General features: G+C 39.5%; 1 protein-coding gene across 1 annotated transcript in view; it reads left to right on the plus strand.

Annotated features, from left to right (window-relative positions):
• KITLG (KIT ligand) overlaps nt 1-19618 on the plus strand; it is a 95646-nt gene that overhangs the window by 20127 nt on the left and 55901 nt on the right. The gene's annotated exons all lie outside the window — the stretch shown is intronic.

Here is a 19618-nt window from a genome sequence, read left to right on the forward strand (position 1 = left end):
TGATGGTCCCAGCTCTATGCAGGTCATTCACTAGGTCCGCAGTGTGGTTATGGTATTTTTGCTCCCCGTTCTTGTGATAATTTTGACCCCACAGAGTGAGATCTTGCATGAAGACCCAGATCGAGGGAGATTATCAGTGGTCTTGTATGTCTTCCATTTTCTTATTGCTCCCACAGTTAATTTCATCACACCAAGCTGCTTGCCTATTGCAGATTCAGTCTTCCCAGCCTGGTGCAGTGCTACAATTTTGTTTCTGGTGTCCTTCCACTGCTCTTTGGTCTTCACCATAGTGGAGTTTGGAGTCAGACTGTTTGAGGTTGTGGACAGGTGTCTTTTATACTGATAACATGTTCAAACAGGTGCCATTACTACAGGTAATGAGTGGAGGACAGAGGAGCCTCTTAAAAAAGAAGTTACAGGTCTGCGAGAGCCAGAAACCTTACATGTTTTTAGGTGACAAAATACTTATTTTCCACCATAATTTGCAAAATAAATGTTGCCAAATCAGACAAGGTGATTTTCTGGATTTGTTTCCTCATTTTGACTCTCATAGTTGTGGTCTACCTATGATGTCAGTTACAGGCCTATCTCATCTTTTTTAGGCGGATGAACTTGCACAATTGGTGGCTGACTACATACTTTTTTTTCCCCACTGTAGCTAATGTAATACTTATTGTCTAACTTTTTTAATTCTAAAAACAAAGCAGTTTTGCAATTTACACAAATTAAACATTTGCAATCATTCTGTCTCTACGATGTAAAAATTAGTTGAATATAATATTCGAGAGAGAGAGAATTGTCAGGTTTTTTTAAATCGCATGGACGAAACCCGAAAAATGGGCATGGTCAGGAAAAGGAATAAATGACCCGGTCTTGAACTGGTTAAATAAAAATTAGTAGAATGATTAAAAGGTTAACACTTTTTTTTAAAGTAAGGAATTTAGTTTTATGTTTGTGCCATCTGTGCTTTAAATCAAACTTTTAAACAGTTAATCCCAATCTAAATAAAGTAAGACAAACATGTAAGTGCTTATCTCCTTGTTTTATGATGGTGGGCTGCAGTGGCACCATAAAACAACTTTTTGACCTTGGCGTCCTTGTCCTATTTGATGGGAGGTTTAGGTCTGCCTCAATTAGTAAGAAGACGGCCTTCTACTTTATGTGAGCTTAATGCACACCACAAAAGAGAAGCGAAATCTGTGAATGCAATTGAAGAATTTTTTATTGTAGTAAATTGAGTGCTAAGCCTCCCTGAGGAATTAACCTTAGAAATTGGAAATCACCATAGGTTTGCGGTAACCTTAATAAGTACACTGGGAAATGTACACCCACTAGAGCAACTTTGACATTAATGGCGGTAATGACTTGTTCCAGCTGACTTCAATTAAATAGGCAGCTCTGTCTTGGCTCATTTCATGTAACAAATCTCATATCTTTCTTCATCATTAGCTGTCTGGGGAATAAGTGTGATGATTGAAGTAACTCCACTTAAAGCATTGTTCGGTCTCTTAAGTTGCACCTGTAAGAAATGTAATAAAATGTGTAACTTAAGAACAATGAAAGTTTAAAGAAAGGGGGAAAAAAGCTGTGTTGTCATAGGACAAAGAAAACTCATTACGTGGAATGTGCACCTCCAGCAGCTACTGAGGTAGACAAAGAGGTGCACATTGACTAAAGGAGTTCACTTGTTCCTTTCAGAATCTAATATTATGTGGATTATATGTTTTGAGAATATTGTTCTACTCAATGTCAGACTGGGGTACTATATGCAAGTATCTGTTAGCTATTTTCCCTATTAAAGTAGAGCGTCTACTGTAAAATACAGGTGGCTCCTGCAAATCTACTATTCCCAAACCATAACTGTGATACTGTGATGTGCAATCACAGTGGTTTGCACTAAATGGGCTCTCTGGTGAAAATACATAGTTTTTTTCTATCCATAGGAAAAGTGATAAACTTATTCATTAGTGGGGGTCCAACCACTGGGACACACGCAGAATTGGCAGATCAGAGAAAGTTTATACCAGACGGGACACTTTTTTTCTTGTTTCAAAATGGAATGGCAGGTCAGATGCCTGAATGTGAATGTGTCAGAAATACGGATACAAGATTCCTGTTTTGCCGATCGTTACAGGTCTCATTTGTCTTGTAGAGACGGGATAACTTGTTTTCATTATAGAAATATATATTTCAATAGAGATGTCCTCTCTGGCCCTCCTACAGTGTTAATGCATTTGTGACCCCATACAGTAGTGAAATTCCTCTTTATGCCCCAATCAGAAGAAATGTCATATTTGTTCTCAAATACAAGAGTAATACACTCTAACTACTGGCACCCATACAGTAGTAATGTACAATTTTTCTGTTCCCACAATGAGGAACTCTTTCTTCCTCTTCCATCACCCGTCACAGGTGGCACAGTGCAGTGATATCATTACACCCCCGGCAGCATCACTTCCAGCCACTGGCCCCTAATAGGCTAGTGTCCAACTGTTCCACAGTACTTTTCAACTGCATACGCATCAAAGTACACACACCTAGCTGAAAATAGAGCAGACCCCTGGCAGGACCCCTCTGCTACGGGTCAGGTTCTGTGACCATGATCCTTACGGTTCTGCTCAAGGGCCCAATGAGAGATTCCACGGTCTCCTGGTGGGCCAATCCAAGCCTGGCTCGATTTCAGAATCACATTCTTAATTAATCCCTTTACCACCGTGGAATTTTCCATTTTTGCTTTTCATTGTTAGCTCTCCTTCTTCCCAAAAAACTTTTTATTTTTTCCATCAATATGAAATAAAAAAAAATGCTATTTTCTATGACTCATAGCCACTCCTTTTTTGGGGATCTGGGGCCGAGTGAGGGCTTATTTTTTTATGCACCAAGTTGTTTTCTATTGATACCATTTGGGTGTAGATACGATGTTTTGATCACCGGTTATTGAATTGTATTGCAATGTTGCAGCAACAAAAAAACCTAATTCTTTAATTCAGTTTTTTATTACTTTTTATATGCTTCAATAGCCTCTTTAGGAGACTTGGAGCTGCAATCTTCTGATCACTTGTGCTGAAATGCTGATCTGCTATGAATCCTGGCCGCTGGGTGGCATTCATTGCAGATCGGCAATGACAACCACTGTGTTCTCCTTCAGATTCTGGGTTGTCATGTCAACCCATCGGTGCCCTGTGATCATGTGGAAGGAACACCTATGGGAGGAGCTAGTGACATGGGCATGTTAAATGCAGTTGTCAGTGATTGACAGTGGCACTTAACATGTTAACAGCTGCGGGTGGATCCTGATTCCACCCGCGGATGAAAGGGGCACATGGCAGCTGATCAGATCAGCTTTCATGTACCTGAAAACATGCGGAGCTGCAACAAAGAGGGCGAGGCAACCTATGACGTACCTACGTCATAGGCCGTAAAGGGGTTTAAGGGTTTTTAGACATTAAACATTAAAAGTTTTGAGATTAGGTTAAGTACCCATGATAAGTTTTTGTGGAGATTTTGATGCTGTATATTTTTGTTGTGTGGGAAAAAAGCAGCTTCTTACTGGTTTTTATGTGTGGATTTTGCACATAGAATGCAATAAAAATTAATGTGAAAAAAAGCAAGTAGTTTAATTTAGTTAATTGGTGTGTCAATCTGCAATATCAAAAGCATAGCCTGAAACTTAAGATATACTTCTTGACTGAAGGCTTGGGTGTAATAAGCATTCCTTGAAGCTTAGTCTAAAATGCTTGTCTGAAAATGCTTGTCTGCAGATATCCTGATTAGCCAGGGATGACAGGGATGAGTTTAATACAATAAGACCCTATGGTATGTTAAAGTTAATTTTGTGGCTAGCACATGAAATTCATTAGTTTAGACTGTAATATTCCAAGGTCCAAGGAAAAGCTCCCGGCAGACATTCAATATTCAATATAATAATTACAAATTAACTCAACTATTCAGGAGATGGCTCCTCGGTATGGTGAATGATTATTCAGAATTTGCTCATAATGATTCTTCAGAATTTGTCCATGTGATGTTTGTTTTCTGATAAAATTGTGTACATGTAGCGCTCTGCCAGTAATCGTAATATAAGTACAGATGCTTCTCACGAAATTAGAATATCATCAAAATTTATTTCAGTTCTTCAATACAAAAAGTGAAACTCATATATTATATAGTCACTACAAACAGAGAGATCTATTTCAAGTGTTTATTTCTGTTAATGTTGATAATTATGGCTTACAGCCAATTAAAACCCAAAAGTCATCTCAGTAAATTAATATACTTAGTAACACTAGCTTGAAAAATTTATTTAAAATCAAATATGTTGGCCTACTGAAATGTACCTTCAGTATATGCACTCAATACTTGTTGGGGCTCCTTTTGCATCAATTACTGCATCAATATGGCATGGGAGCGATCAGCCTTTGGCACTGCTGAGGTGTTATGAATCCCAGGATACTTTGATAGCAGCCTTCAGCTTGTCTACATATTTGGGTCTGGTGTCTCTCATTTTCCTCTTGACAATATCCCATAGATTCTCTATGGTATTAATGTCATGCTACTTTGTTTGCAATCAAGCACAGTGACACTGTTGTTTTTAAACCAGGTATTGGTACTTTTGCCAGTATCGACAGGTGCCAAGTTCTACTGGAGAATGAAATTTCCATCTCCAAAAAGCTTGTCGGCAGATGGAAGCATGAAGTGCTCTAAAATTTCCTGGTAGACGGCTGCGCTTATTTTGGTCTTGATAAAACAGTGGACCTACACCAGCAGATGACATGGCTCCCCAAACCATCACTGATTGTGGAAACTTCACACTAGACCTCAAGCAGCTTGGATTGTGTGCCTCTTCACTCTTGCTCCAGATTGAGACCTTGATTTCCAAATGAAATGCAAAATTTACTTTCATCTGAAAACACCTTGGACCACTGAGCAACAGTTTAATTCTTTTTCTCCTTGGCCCAGGTAAGACGTTTCTGGTGTTCTCTATTGCTCATGAGTGGCTTGACACAAGGAATGTGACACCTGTAGCCCATGTCCTGGATATGTCTGTGTGTGGTGGCTCTTGAAGCAATGACTCCAGCAGTATACTCCTTGTGAATCTCCCCTAAATTTTTGAATGGCCTTTTCTTAACAATCCTTTCAAAGCTATGGTTATCCCGGTTGCTTATGCACCCTTTTCTACCAAACTTTTTCCTTCCACTCAACTTTCAATTAATATGCTTTGTTACAGCACTCTGTGAACAGCCAGCTTCTTTAGCAATGGCCTTTTGTGAATTATCATCCTTGTGGAGTGTGTCAATGACTGCCTTCTGGATATCTATTAAGTCAGCAGTCTTACCCATGATTGTGGAGTCTACTGAAACAGACTAAGGGGCCTTTTTAAACTTTTAGGAAGCCTTTGCAGGTGTTTTTTGTTAATTATTCTAATTTACTGAGATAATGACTTTTGAGTTTTCATTGGCTGTAAGCCATAATCATCAACATTAACAGAAATAAACATTTGAAATAGATCACGCTGTAAAGACTCTATATAATATGAGTTTCACTTTTTGTATTGAAGATAGTGTTGAGCATTCCGATACCGCAAGTATCGGGTATCGGCCGATACTTGCGGGTATCGGAATTCCGATACCGAGATCCGATACTTTTGTGGTATCGGGTATCGGTATCGAAACAACATTAATGTGTAAAAGAGAGAATTAAAATAAAAAATATTGCTATACTCACCTCTCCGACGCAGCCTGGACCTCAGCGAGGGAACCGGCAGCGTTGTTTGCTTAAAATTCGCGCGTTTACTTCCTTACGTGAAGTCCCGGCTTGTGATTGGTCGCGTGCCGCCCATGTGGCCGCGACGCGACCAATCACAGCAAGCCGTGACGTAATTTTAGGTCCTTCAGGATTTTAAAATTACGTTCTGGCTTGTGATTGGTCGCGTCGCGGTCACATGGGCGACGCGACCAATCACAAGCCGTGACGTCACGGGAGGCTGGACACGTGCGCATTTTAATGCGCACGTGTCCAGCCTCCCGTGACGTCACGGCTTGTGATTGGTCGCGTCGCCCATGTGACCGCGACGCGACCAATCACAAGCCAGAACGTAATTTTAAAATCCTGAAGGACCTAAAATTACGTCACGGCTTGCTGTGATTGGTCGCGTCGCGGCCACATGGGCGGCACGCGACCAATCACAAGCCGGGACTTCACGTAAGGAAGTAAACGCGCGAATTTTAAGCAAACAACGCTGCCAGTTCCCTCGCTGAGGTCCAGGCTGCGTCGGAGAGGTGAGTATAGCAATATTTTTTATTTTAATTCTTTCTTTTACACATTAATATGGATCCCAGGGCCTGAAGGAGAGTTTCCTCTCCTTCAGACCCTGGGAACCATCAGGGATACCGTCCGATACTTGAGTCCCATTGACTTGTATTGGTATCGGGTATCGGTATCGGATTGGATCCGATACTTTGCCGGTATCGGCCGATACTTTCCGATACCGATACTTTCAAGTATCGGACGGTATCGCTCAACACTAATTGAAGAATTAAAAATAAATTAACTTTTTGATAATATTCTAATTTTGTGAGAAGCAATATTTATCATAAAGCTATTTTCATATATAAGACAGTAGTCCAACAATGTAACTATGAAAAATTCATAATATATGTTGTCCAAAAAAATACCAATGAGTATCATTTTCAATCAAACACCCTATTTCTATGAATATCATGACCCTTTTATTTCATCCCCTACATAAAGCTTGTGTCCTCCATGCTAAACACGCCTTCATTGAGTGAAATTATCTTTTGGATGGCTTAAAAAGCTCATTGTTCTTGGTGGTATTTCATCCTGTGTAAATAGTAAATGTGCTGCTGAGAAAATTGCTCTAAGTGCATAGACTGCCAATCTATTGCTGATTTTTAAATATGGCCTGCCTGTCTAAACTGTTTATTAACCCCTTCACGACATACAAAATATATTTACATCATATGTTGTGTACCTGACTTTTATGTGGGCTGTGGCACTGAGTCTTCATCTTTCCCTGATTTAATCAGCTGTCTTGTGCCTTTAACAGCTGCAGGTGGATTGGAGCTCCTCCCACAGCTGTTAGTCAATCTACTCACCTTCTTACAAGTCTCACCAATCGGCAACCATGTCACGCGATTGCTGGGTGCCTATTGGTTGTCATGACAGCCAGGTGTTTGTAGAACACCCACATGCCTATCATTGTGAATCTCTTGTGAAAGCCGACTCATGGCCGGTATTCATAGGAGATTGTTATTTCTGCTATACATAGCAGTACTGAAGCCCTGCTATGTGGAGCGCAGGTGATCGGATGATAGCAGCTTCAAATTCAAGTCTCCTAAGGGGACTATTAAAATAAAAAGTTTTAAAAAAACCCACAAAAGTTGTTGAGGGCAGAGAAAAGTACTGCAGTGCGCAGGTGCTGGAAAAGGTCAGAGCCCCGGCACCAGCGCACTGCAGTACTTTGCTCTGCCCTCAATGGGGCAGAGAAGTACGCCTGTGCAGGAGCGCGATGCCGGGGGAACCTGTGTGGATGATGCAGGGTTGCGTCATCCCGATGAAGAAAGCAGGAGTGCGGCAATCAGTGGCGTAATGCCAATGGCAGTAGGCCACGCAACTGCTATGGGGCCCCGAGGGGTGAGGGGGCCCTCTGGAGTCGGACCGCAATGACTGTGCTGAGGTCGGATGTACTGCATGTGCAGCCAATGCGTCTCTGGGGGCCCCTGCAGGGCGACTAATAAGTGAGTGCAATCTGGCCTGTTTATCCAGCCCTGATAAAGCTGCATCGATCCATTCTGCTTCCTGCCCATTCTTCCTGTCTCACACAGCAGTCAGCGGCACAGCTGGATAACATCATCATTCAGCACCGCGGCTGCTGTGTGGTGAAAAGGGCAATGATGTTGGTGGTTGAAAGGGCAATAAATGGGGTGGTGAGGAGGAAATGATGGAGGTGGTGGAATGGGCAATGATGGGGTGGTTGGGGAGAAGGCAATGATGATGGCAGTGGAAAGGACAATGAGGGGGTGGTGGGGAAGGAGTCAATAATAAAGGTGGTGGGGGAGAAGGCAATGATGGGGTAGTGGGGGAGAGGGAAATGATGGAGGTGGTGGAAAGGACAATGATTGGGGTGGTGGGGGAGAAAGTAATTATGAACATGGTGGAACAGGCAATGATGGTGGTGGTGGAAAGGACAATGATGGTGGAAAGGGCAATAATGGGGGTGCTGGGGGAGGAGGAAATGATGGAAGTAGTGGAATGGGCAATGATGGGGTTGGTGGGGGGAAAAGGCAATGATGGTGGTAGTGGAAAGGGCAATGATGGGGTGATAGGGGAGCAGGAAATGATGGGGGTCGTGGAATGGGCAATGATGGGGTGGTGGGGGAAAAGGTGATGGAGGTGGTGGAAAGGGCAATGCTAGGGATGGTGGGTGAGGAGGAAATGATGGAGGTGGTGGAATGAGCAATGATGGGGTGGTGGGGAGGAGGAAATGATGGGGTGGTGGGGAAAAAGGCAATGATGGTGGTAGTGGAAAGGGCAATGAGGGGGGGTGGGGAAGGAGACAATAATGGAGGTGGTGGGGGAGAAGGCAATAATGGAGGTGGTGGAAAGGGCAATGATAGGGGTGGTGAGGAGAAAGCAATGATGGAGGTGGTGGTAGAACAATGATGAGGTGGTGGGCGAGAAGGCAATTATGGACATGGTGGAATAGGCAATAATGGTGGTGGTGGAAAGGACAATTATGGTCGTGGTGGAAACGGCAATAATGGGGTGCTGGGGGAGGAGGAAATGATGGAGGTGGTGGAATGGGCAATGATAGAGTTGGTGGAAAAGGCAATGATGGTGGTAGTGGAATGGGCAATGATGGGGGTGATAGGAGAGGAAGAAATTATGGAGGTTATGGAATGGGCAATGATGGGGTGGTGGAATGGGCAATTATGGGGTGGTGGGGAGAAAGCAATGATAGGGGTGGGGGAGAGGACAATAGTGGAATGCGTGGGAGGAGGACAATGAGGGGTGTGGGGGATTGAGAAGGGAGGAAGGGGGATTTATAATGGATTTAGGAACAGACGGAGGTGAAGGAAGACATTATTATCGCTTATTATGTTTAACAGTCACTTAGTATATAGTTTACTCACTTATGTATAGCACAGTCTTAGTATATAGTTTACTCACTTATTATGTTTAACACCATCCTTAGTTACATAGTTTCCTCTTTTATCATGTATAACACTGTCCCTTATTACATACCATCCTCTCTAGTTATATATGGTGCTGTCTAATATTATATAGCTTCCTCTGCTGTTATTTACAGCGCTGTCTCTTACATAGTTTATTCTTGTTGTTTTTGTTATTCACGGAGCCCTCTTTTATTACATAATCTTCTCTCTTGTTAGATATAAAATGACTGCTGATGGAGGAGCCGGTGACCAGACTACCAGTCCACCTTCTCCATTAGAAAAGAAGTTTTCCCATGCTCCATCAGCCATTATTGCATTATATAGCTAACAAGAGAGGACGGTATGTAATAAAAAACAGGGCTCTATATAATCCAATATGAAAGGGACGGTGCTGTACATAGCAAGAGAGGGCACCGTATAAGGGACAGCAATATACATAATAAAGGAGACTATGTTTTATATATATATATATATATATATATATATATATATATATAATGGAAGGAGCCGGACTAAGACCAGCGACACCTCTCGGACCGGACAGCCCCGCAGGTGAGTATAATAAAAGTTATTTTTCTTCTCTTTCAGGTCAGGTTGGGATTTATATACAACATTATAGAATACTGTATATGAGCCCTGAAAGGTGATGGCCATTTCTTTTTTTGTCCAAAACTGCTGACAGGTTCACTTTAAATAAAAAATAAGCTATACATATTTGGTATGTACATACTCGCACTGACCTGGGCTATGGATCCCTTAATGGTGCAAAAAGTGAGCAATTTTGTCATCTGTTAAATCCAGCTCAGGCGTATGACAACTGATATGTGTGAACCCAACCTTATCTACTATTTTCTCTATTATGCCACATCTTGTGTTTATGAAATTAGGCTTAAAAATTGTAGTTTTCTGCAGTAATAACTTCTAGTAGTGCAAGATTCTGTATTTCGCAAACTAGAGTAGGATTGCATTTTGGTATATTTTGCTGTATAACATTGTATCAAAACTGTTAGAATGCTCCCGTAATGGATAGGTGTAATTTTTCTAAGTATGGGTTCATATGATCTTGAAACATTTGGAGTCTTTCATAGTAATAACATTTGTAGAGAGAACTGGGTCATATCACGCATTTAGCCTCCCATTTAAGTTTAATATGTTGAAATCATCATATTATATAGCACTGTGTACGTACAATTGCTCATTTTGCCTTTCTACCCAGATAATTCTCTTTTCCATTAGGTCTATAACATCACGTGATTAAAAACTGACTATAGCTGAATCCTGCTAAGCTCTATGTAGACACAGGAGGTCAGTTTTCCCTACTGTACTTTGATGGGAGTGCTTGAACTGGGAGTACATTTATGGAGTAAGTTACACACTAAAGTGGGCAACTTGATATTAATTGGGAGGGCGAAGTCACTCTCTGTCCCACCAGTGCTATGCCCACATTGGACTAGCAGGCCGAAACTGGCGTAAAAAATTCCAAAAGTCACAATGTTTTTGCACAGCATCTGCTTTTCTAAAAAATATTGTGCCATATGAGAGCATTTTACTCCAGAATTCTGTCATAAACAACTTAATGAATTGTCCCCTACTTTTTTGCCATGGTTTAGAAAAACCATGTGTTTTAAAATACTGGAGGGACTATGCATAAATAAAAGCAAACCTATTGTTCCTTTTTCGGTTATTACTGTATATGATACATAGGCCATACAAACATGGGGAATATAAATGTCTTGTGGTGACTTTTAATTGTCATATTTCCTCATATGGATTATGGTTGGCTCGCTGTGTAAAGCACATTGGTGGTCCTGAGTCAGGTATTGTACACCCTGCTTCTCCGCCCTTTGTGATGTGCCATAACTTGTACTATTACAGATGATTTACATAATCAAATATTAGTGAGAGGTTGCTGAAATATTAGAACTATTTCATATACTACAGAAACTTTGTCATGACTTGAGCGCCATTTTTCATAGTTATAAACTATTAAATTAAAACCTTTGGACTCATTGTATAAAAACACAATCAAAGCGAATATTTACTATTAGAAGATATGCCATGGACTTGTTTTTATTGTCATTATTTGTTAATCATTTCATTTCCAGAGAACCTTTATTAGTATGTAAATAAGGAAGCCGAGCAGCTGTCGGTCGGCTTGGGTATCACATGGCAGTGTTACTGAAACCAGCCATGTTGTTTTCATTGAACTGATTCCGATATGTGGGCCGTGTTAAAATAATTCTTCAGATGCAAACTACATTTTGCATGGCATTTGCTTTAGCAAGTACAGTGATAACATACTATTCTCTGGAAAGGTTTTAGACATGTATATTTTTTTTACATTGTAAAAACTACACATAGGTTAAAATATATAATAGTAATTAACATAATCTGTTTCTTCAGCTTGTTTAGGAATTTGAATAGATTTACAGATTCCCAAGATACATAGAAACATGTGGAATAATCCAAAATCCATGTTAAACCTTATTTTCCTAAGTATTTCTTTCTTTTTTTTTTCTCTGACAGCCTTACACCCCCTTGGCATTCTCTCAGTCAGCTTCACCAGGTATTCACCTGGAATGACTTTCCAACAGTGAGGTACTAAGCCCTTTTGGGCTGCTTTGTCTTTACTTTGTGGTCCAACTCAACCTTAATTGTCTCAATGGGGGTTGATGTTGGGTGACTATGGAATCCTTGTCCTGTGATACAGCAATCCATCCCTTTCCTTCTTGGTTGCAAAGCCTGGAGGTGTTGTTTTGGATCATTGTCATATTGCAACACAAATAATGGTCCCACTAAGTGCAAACCAGAAAAGATGGCATGTCATTACAGAAAGCTGAAGTAGCTATGTTGGGCAAGTGTGCCCTGATTTTAGCCTCCAGTGTCACTAGCAAAGCACCATTGCACCTGTCATTCAGTGCCTCTCGATGGGCACTATACATGTAGAACCCAACTCTTTCTGTATGTCAAAGATCTAGCGGTTGGATCCATAAATGTCAAATTTTGAGTCCTCACTAGTCCTTGTGTTCCCATACAAGTCTCTTCCCGGTTGCAGTCTTTACTTTGATATTGAGATGTATTTGCTCCTTGATATTTGTGCATCATTTATTATGGCTGCAATTTGAGGTGCTGCCAATTAGCATTTTTTGACGCTGGTAACTGATGAACGTATTGTCTCCATCAAAGGTAATTCTTGGTTTTCCTGTTCTGGTCTCATGAGAGCCAGTTTCATGATATCAAATGAATGGTTTTCATTACTGCACTTGAGGATACCTTTAGAATGTAAGCAATTGAGCTTCATATGTTAAAGTAATGATGGTCTGTTTCTCTTTACTTAGTTGAGTAATATTTGCCATATTCTGGCTTAGAACAGTAGTGAAATAGGGCTCAGCACGGAACTGTGTACCAACGCTGCCTCTGCCTAATACTCCTAAACGTTTGCAAGCATTACCTGTTGGCAGGTTATTTAAGAAATGAAGTCTTGGTGAGGCATACCTGAGCTGAATTTCATACCTGGCATTTGAGAGCACACAGGCCCATACTGACTCCCCGCCTCTTACGCAGATGCAGGTCTCTGTTACAAATATTACCGTGCCTGAAGAAAATCAAGATTTTCTACAAGACAAATAATACTGCAATGAAAGGTTAAATAATGCTTGCATGCCATGACTATCTAATATCACCGCATAGTGACATAATAATACCATTATGCTGCTCATTTAAGGGATAGTAGTCCAATGAGTAAATTTTAGGTAAGTAGTAGTGCAACCTGTTAAATCATTATGGTGTATAATATGCACACCATTAGGATTTGGTTCTTCTTGCCAGCGCCAGCAATTGTTACTTGACTACAAGAATGTGATTTACATACTTGTGCTCATGTGCTTACTAAATCTCAGTCGCTTCACTCAATGTTCTATTCTAATTGGCATCTGACTACAATTATGCAAATCACAAAGGAACCAGAGCCAAATCCTAATAGTACACACTGTTGGGATTCGGCAACCTGCAGAGCTTGCTGAAAATTTACTCAGGGATACAAACCTTTTAATAAACATGACTATACCAAGGCCAATGTTGCAATATAATAGACATATAATACTATCAGTTACCAAATATTACCAGCATATATAATAATGATAATACCAACGTGCCGATCATTAATCAAAACTTCTCTACTCGGACTGATATCATCATACAATGACCATATAATGTAAATTTCAGTTGTATAACAGTGCTCTGCAGACAATAAAAAGTTATGGCTGAAAGTGTTGACACCCTTGAAATTGTTCCAGAAAATGAATTCTTTCTCCCAGAAAATTATTGCAATTACATGTTTTGTTATACACATTTATTTCCTTTGTGTGTATTGGAAAAACACAAAACTGAAACAGAGAAAGAAAAAACAAATTGAACATCATTTCACATACAACCCCAAAAATGACTGACAAAATTGTGGGCACCTATCCAAAATTTGGGGTAAATTTCTTTGTTTTAAGGAGGTGATGCTTGTTCAAACTCACCTGTGGCAAGTAACAGGTGTGGGCAATATGAAAATCATACCTGAAACCAAATAAAAAGAGGAGAAATTGACTCAATCTTTGCATCATGTCTGTGTGTGCCACACTTAGCTTGGAGAACAGAAAGAGAGTAAAACTGTCTGAGGACTTGGGAACACAAAATGTTGAAAAATATCAACAATCTCAAGGTTACAAGTCCATCTCCAAAGATCTTGATGTTACTTTGTCAACAGTGGCAATATACTCAAAAAAGTTTACAACCCATGGCCCTGTAGTTAATCTCCCTGGATGTGGATGGCAGAGAAAAAATGATGTAAGGTTGGAATGCAGGATAGTACAGATGATGGATAAGCAGCCCCAATCAAGTTTCAAAGGAATTCAAGCTGTCCTACAGGCTCAGCGTGCATCGGTATCACCATGAACTATGAGACGTGAAAAAAACTAGTTTGCCAAAATGTATGTGAGTAACACGAAATCCTTCTGGGAAAGCATCTTGTGGACAGATGAGACCAAGATAAAGCTTTTTGGTAAAGAACATCATTATACTGTTTTCTTAAAATGTAATGATTCTACAAAAAAGAACACCGTACCTACAGTCAAATATGGTGGAGATTTAAGATGTTTTGAGGTTATATTGCTGCTTCTGGCACTGGGTGCCTGACTGTGTACAAGCATAATTGAATCTGAACATTACCAAAGGATTTGGGGTCACAATGCAGTGCCCAGTGTCAGAAAGATGGGTTTGAATCGTAGGTCAATGGTCTTCCAGCAGGACAATGACCCCAAACATACTTCAAGAAACACCTAGAAATAGATGGAAACAAAGCACTGGAGAGTCCTGAAGCAGCCAGCAATGAGTCCGGATCTAAATCCCATTGAACACCTGTGGAGAGATCTTAAAATTTGGGAGAAGACACCCTTCAAATATGAGGTACCTGGAGCAGTTTGCAAAAGAAGAGTTGTCCGAAATTTCAGTTGAGAGGTGTGAGAAGCTTGTTGATGGTTATAGGAAATGATTGATTGAAGTTATTTATTCCAAAGGGTGCGCAAGCCAATATTAAGTTGAGGTTGCCAACAATTTTGTCCAGGCCATTTTGGGGGTTTTGTGTGAAATTATGTCCAATGTGCCTTTTTTTGTGTGTTCCAATACACACAAATGAAATAAACATATGAAATTGCAATAATTTTCTGGAACAACTTCAAGGATGGCAAAACTTTCGGCCATGCGTGTGTAAACTGTACAAATACTCGCAAGTGACATTCTCACTGATCATAATCATTCATAGTAATTAATTTTCCCTTTACTTTTACATTTGGCGCAGACCACCATACCCACTTTTCCATCAAAACTTGTCTTGCAAAATGTAACACAAAAGCATATTTGGCTTTCTGCTTTACAGCACCCTTGTCACATTTCCCTACCTAAACACAAGCAATATATATTGCTATAAACAGTGCCCTAAACATTATGAATGCCCCTACGTACCCCCAGGATGCTAATACTGTTAACTATTGTGGTCTGATGTGACTAACTGCTGAACTGGCTCATCTGGCATTTTCAAGATTTACTCTAATTAAAATCTATTCCAGGTAACTACCTGGTAAAGCTGGTTGACATAATGCCAAGAGGGTGTAAAGCTGTCATTAGATTAATAAGTGGTGTGGGTACTTTGATGAATCTAAAGTTTAACACCCATTCTTGATTGTTTAACACATTTATTTAATCATTGTTTCCATATCTATTCCTTCATGGTTTTGCCGTCTTCAGTGTGAATTTACAGTGTGCACATTCCAATAAGGACAACCACATGTATGTATCCAAGCTTTTGACTATCTATCTATCTATCTATCTATCTATCTATCTATCTATCTATCTATCTATCTATCTATCGCCCAAAACTGTCATCGTAAGTAATACTGAGAAAAGCAATGTCTATATAAGGCTAGGTTCACATTGCGTTAACAGCAGCCCGTTCAACACATACGGTAACGGGCTTCTGTTAACGCAAGTGCCGATATGGCAGCACGCTAGCGCAGATAGAGCATCTGCTAGCTCTATCTGCACTAGCAGTGACGGACCCGGAAACGCTGAAGCCCGCGTCCCAGGGTCCGTCACTCAATGACGGCACATAGCTAGCGCACGCCCATTGTGGGCGTGTGCTAGCGATGCATCTGTCATAGGAATTAATGGCGGCGTTAACGGACTACATTACACCGTGTTATGCTGCGGTGTAACGTAGTCCATCTAATGGACGCCAATAATGCAGTGTGAACCTGGCCTAAGCCATTAATCCTATACATGTAAGGTGTTTTAAAGAAATTGCTAGAAAAACATGGCTGGTTTCTTGACAAAAATAAGAGTGAGCTTCTGCAGAGGTTGTGAAAGAAGTATAAACTTGTTAAAATGCGGTGTGATATTCCAACTAAAACTGTGGACAGATTGTCCTTGATACAATTGACATTGGAAGAAGTGGTCCACTGGTCTAAGAAGGTAAACAAATCCTAGTAATTGACAAACTTTAATCCGGTTGATGTAAACTCCACTGCCAAGTATCGGCGTTGGTTCAATTTGTCCCTTTCCTCCTATATTAACTGTGTATAAATATTAATATTTTATACTTATTGTACATATCACAAACATATCTGGTGACTCAGTACGAAGAGTGTATTCAGTATAAGTAGCCAAATAATACCCGCCTTAAGATAAGCTGGACATATAAACTATTGATGTTGTTCTGAGTAGATTTTAACTTTTTGCCATATGAAGCAGTCGTTTGAGTGTCAATAATTTTACTTTAAACTGAATAGATTGAAAGCATCCTTATAAGAAATTAGGTCTATTTTGTCCCTCTATATTTCTTTTTCTACTTCTATTTTGTACGATTTGTCAGTCCAAATACCCCATTTATTTTTGAGGTCATAGTCAAGAAAGTCAATAAAGTATTTCAAAAACTTCTAACTTCCCAACCATTAATCTTAATGAAATTAAATGACCACTCCAGCATTTCTTTTTAAATTCAACACTGGAGTGGTATCATTATTCCATGTTCCTTGCCCTTAGTATTATATTTGCCTGTCCACCATCTTCTACTCTTCCGATCCCATTCCACCATATTAAAATCACAACTTTTGACTGTCCCGGAAGTCAGCGCTAATTGTGACAGTCTCTCAATATAAGTCTGAGAGGCTCGTTCTGGCTCTCATTGACTTGCATTAAGAGGTGATCTCCAGTCTAGCAAAAAATGGAGCGATCTAGCAGGTCACAAACTGCAGAAGACGTCCAGAGAGGCGCCGAGAAAAGAAAAGATGTTGTCTGTTAAATATTTTATTGGGGCAGGGTACATGCATTAGTGACACCACTCCTGCGGTACAATAAAAAAAAAATGCTGGAATGGTTCTTTAATATTTAACCTTGTTATTCAATCTGGGGAGAAATTTGGAAATGTGCACTTATTCTAAGCAACCTATATTCATACATTTGGAAAACTTGGTATGAATTCCATGAAGTGCAAATATATATGACAAAACTGTCACCTAAAGTATACATGTATCCTAAGTCAGACATGTATTGTTTCTTACTGAGACATGAACATGTGAAATGTTGCAACACCCAAAAAACTAAATTACTGCATACGAAAAGAAATAAAGGGGAATCTATAAAACTTTCAAAAACATAATTTCTCTGCTAAAATATGATGATCTAAACTTTACAGGTCCAGTGCCAGAGGCTGACATATTGTTATGACATAATTTCCAATTTTTATTCAGTTATCTGCACTGTTGCTATGGAGGGATGGCTTGGATTCAAATAACATGTATGGCAATATCTTAATCTTGTTTGTCTTTATTAGTGGCTATTACTTATGTCTATATGGGATCCTACTTCTGCCGCAGTACTGCAAGCACTACCCCTGCGATCTCCTCATCTACCAGTGACATTATTGAAATACACTTTTTCATTCAACTTCTCATCTATTGACATATCCTGTGAATTGTGTACCACAAGAAATGCTCTTTGGACATTTTGACTTACACACTTGAGTCTGCAGTAGGGATGGGCGTATTCATTCCTGGGTCTACAGACCATCGGCCAGGTCAGTACTCTGTGGATGGGAGACTCTGATACCTCATATTTTCCAGGATTCCCAACACCACAATGATGACATTGCAGCAGCCTGGTAAATAACCAGCTGTTCTGGGGATTTTGGAAGGTATCATAATTGCCAACCTCCAATCCAGCAGCCAGAGGCTACCGGCATGGCTGATGGACCATAGTCTCGCGAATGGACCATCTATCTCTAATGTACAGTCAACTTTTATGGTTTGCATGAACCTTTACATCCTTGGTGATTGTCTCTAAGAAAAAATCTTTTCTTTTGTATACCGGTCTTTTATGAATTACAAAAAATAGCCGACCAAAAATTTAACTATAATACCAAACACTTCAAATCAAATTACAATTATATAGCAAAGAGCGAAGTTAAATATGGCCGCTACAGGACATGAATGGCAGACCATTCGGAATACTGAGTACGAGCCAAGAGACCAAATATATGGAGATCAGATATTATATAAAAAAGGGATATAAAAAGAAGAGACAATTAATATATGAGTAAAAAGATATCTTTATTAAATATATATTATTAAATCAAGGATTGTATCCGAAACGCGCGTCGGGGTGTGCTGTGCTTGGAAGAACGGACCCCTAAAGGTATATATTATACATATTATTATAAATAATTCTTCACTCGGAGCCTGGCGTTTATCACGTGCGGTGAACACATAGTATTTAACCCATGTGAATTTTGCCAAATCTGGTAGCTGTTGGCACATATATATAAAAAATATTTTTGCAAGCATGCACTTTTTTTGTGGTAATTTGCACACATATATATGTCTGTGTGTGTGTATATATATATATATTTTTTTAATATCTTGTTACACATGATCACTTATATATATAGATATATTTTTGTACATATATCTACATTTAGTTCACACTATTTTGTTTGCACACTTATATATGCCCCTGAGTGTACAGCTATATACACTATTGAATTTTTGGTTGCTCTGCACACATATGTGTGCCTCTATATGCATGGCTGTACACATTATGGTCCAAGCGATTAATTGGTTTGTTATACTATACAATTGTCTTTAATTTTTCCTTTTTTGTGTCCGTTCTCTCTTGTGCTATAGTTTTATTATATTATTAAAAATATTTTTCTATATATTTAGATAATTGTTCTTATAGCACATAATTAGTATATTCTCCAAGTACAGGCACACGTTGTAGTGCCATTTTTTTATCAAATATATTTAATAAAGATATCTTTTTACTCATATATTAATTGTCTCTCCTTTTTATATTTCTATTTTATATAATATCTGATCTCCATATATTTGGTCTCTTGGCTCGTACTCGGTCTTTTATGAATGTATACTGGTTGGCCTCCATGAACTTTGCCATGCAGAATAATGAATATAATCTGTGGTGGACATATTATTTGGTGCTACTTCTTTGACCACATGCAAGGAAGTTGGATTTGTGCACTATGCTGAGCTATGGGACTGCAAATTGCCCGTATACTATTCTTCTACAGGGCCCTCTTCTGTCTGTGTGTCCACTCTTGAATATAGTTGTAAACAAAGTTAAATCTTCCAGCTATGGTTTTGTTACAGATTTTTGGAGGAAACAAGAATAGTTTTTTTTTTAACGTTTCCCTTTGACAATCAATAATGCCTCAATATAGCATTTTGTGTAGCTTAAATGCACTTAAAAGTCATGAATTTTCTAAAAAGAATAAAAGAAGTCTACCTGTAATTAGTAACCTGTCAGAAATAAAACGAAGCTCCTTTTGTTAGCCAGGCCACAACAGTCACGTCTGTATTGTGCAAGTTAGC

The sequence above is a fragment of the Ranitomeya variabilis genome, chromosome 5, assembly GCF_051348905.1.
Source record: "Ranitomeya variabilis isolate aRanVar5 chromosome 5, aRanVar5.hap1, whole genome shotgun sequence".
NCBI classification, from domain to species: Eukaryota; Metazoa; Chordata; class Amphibia; order Anura; family Dendrobatidae; genus Ranitomeya; species Ranitomeya variabilis.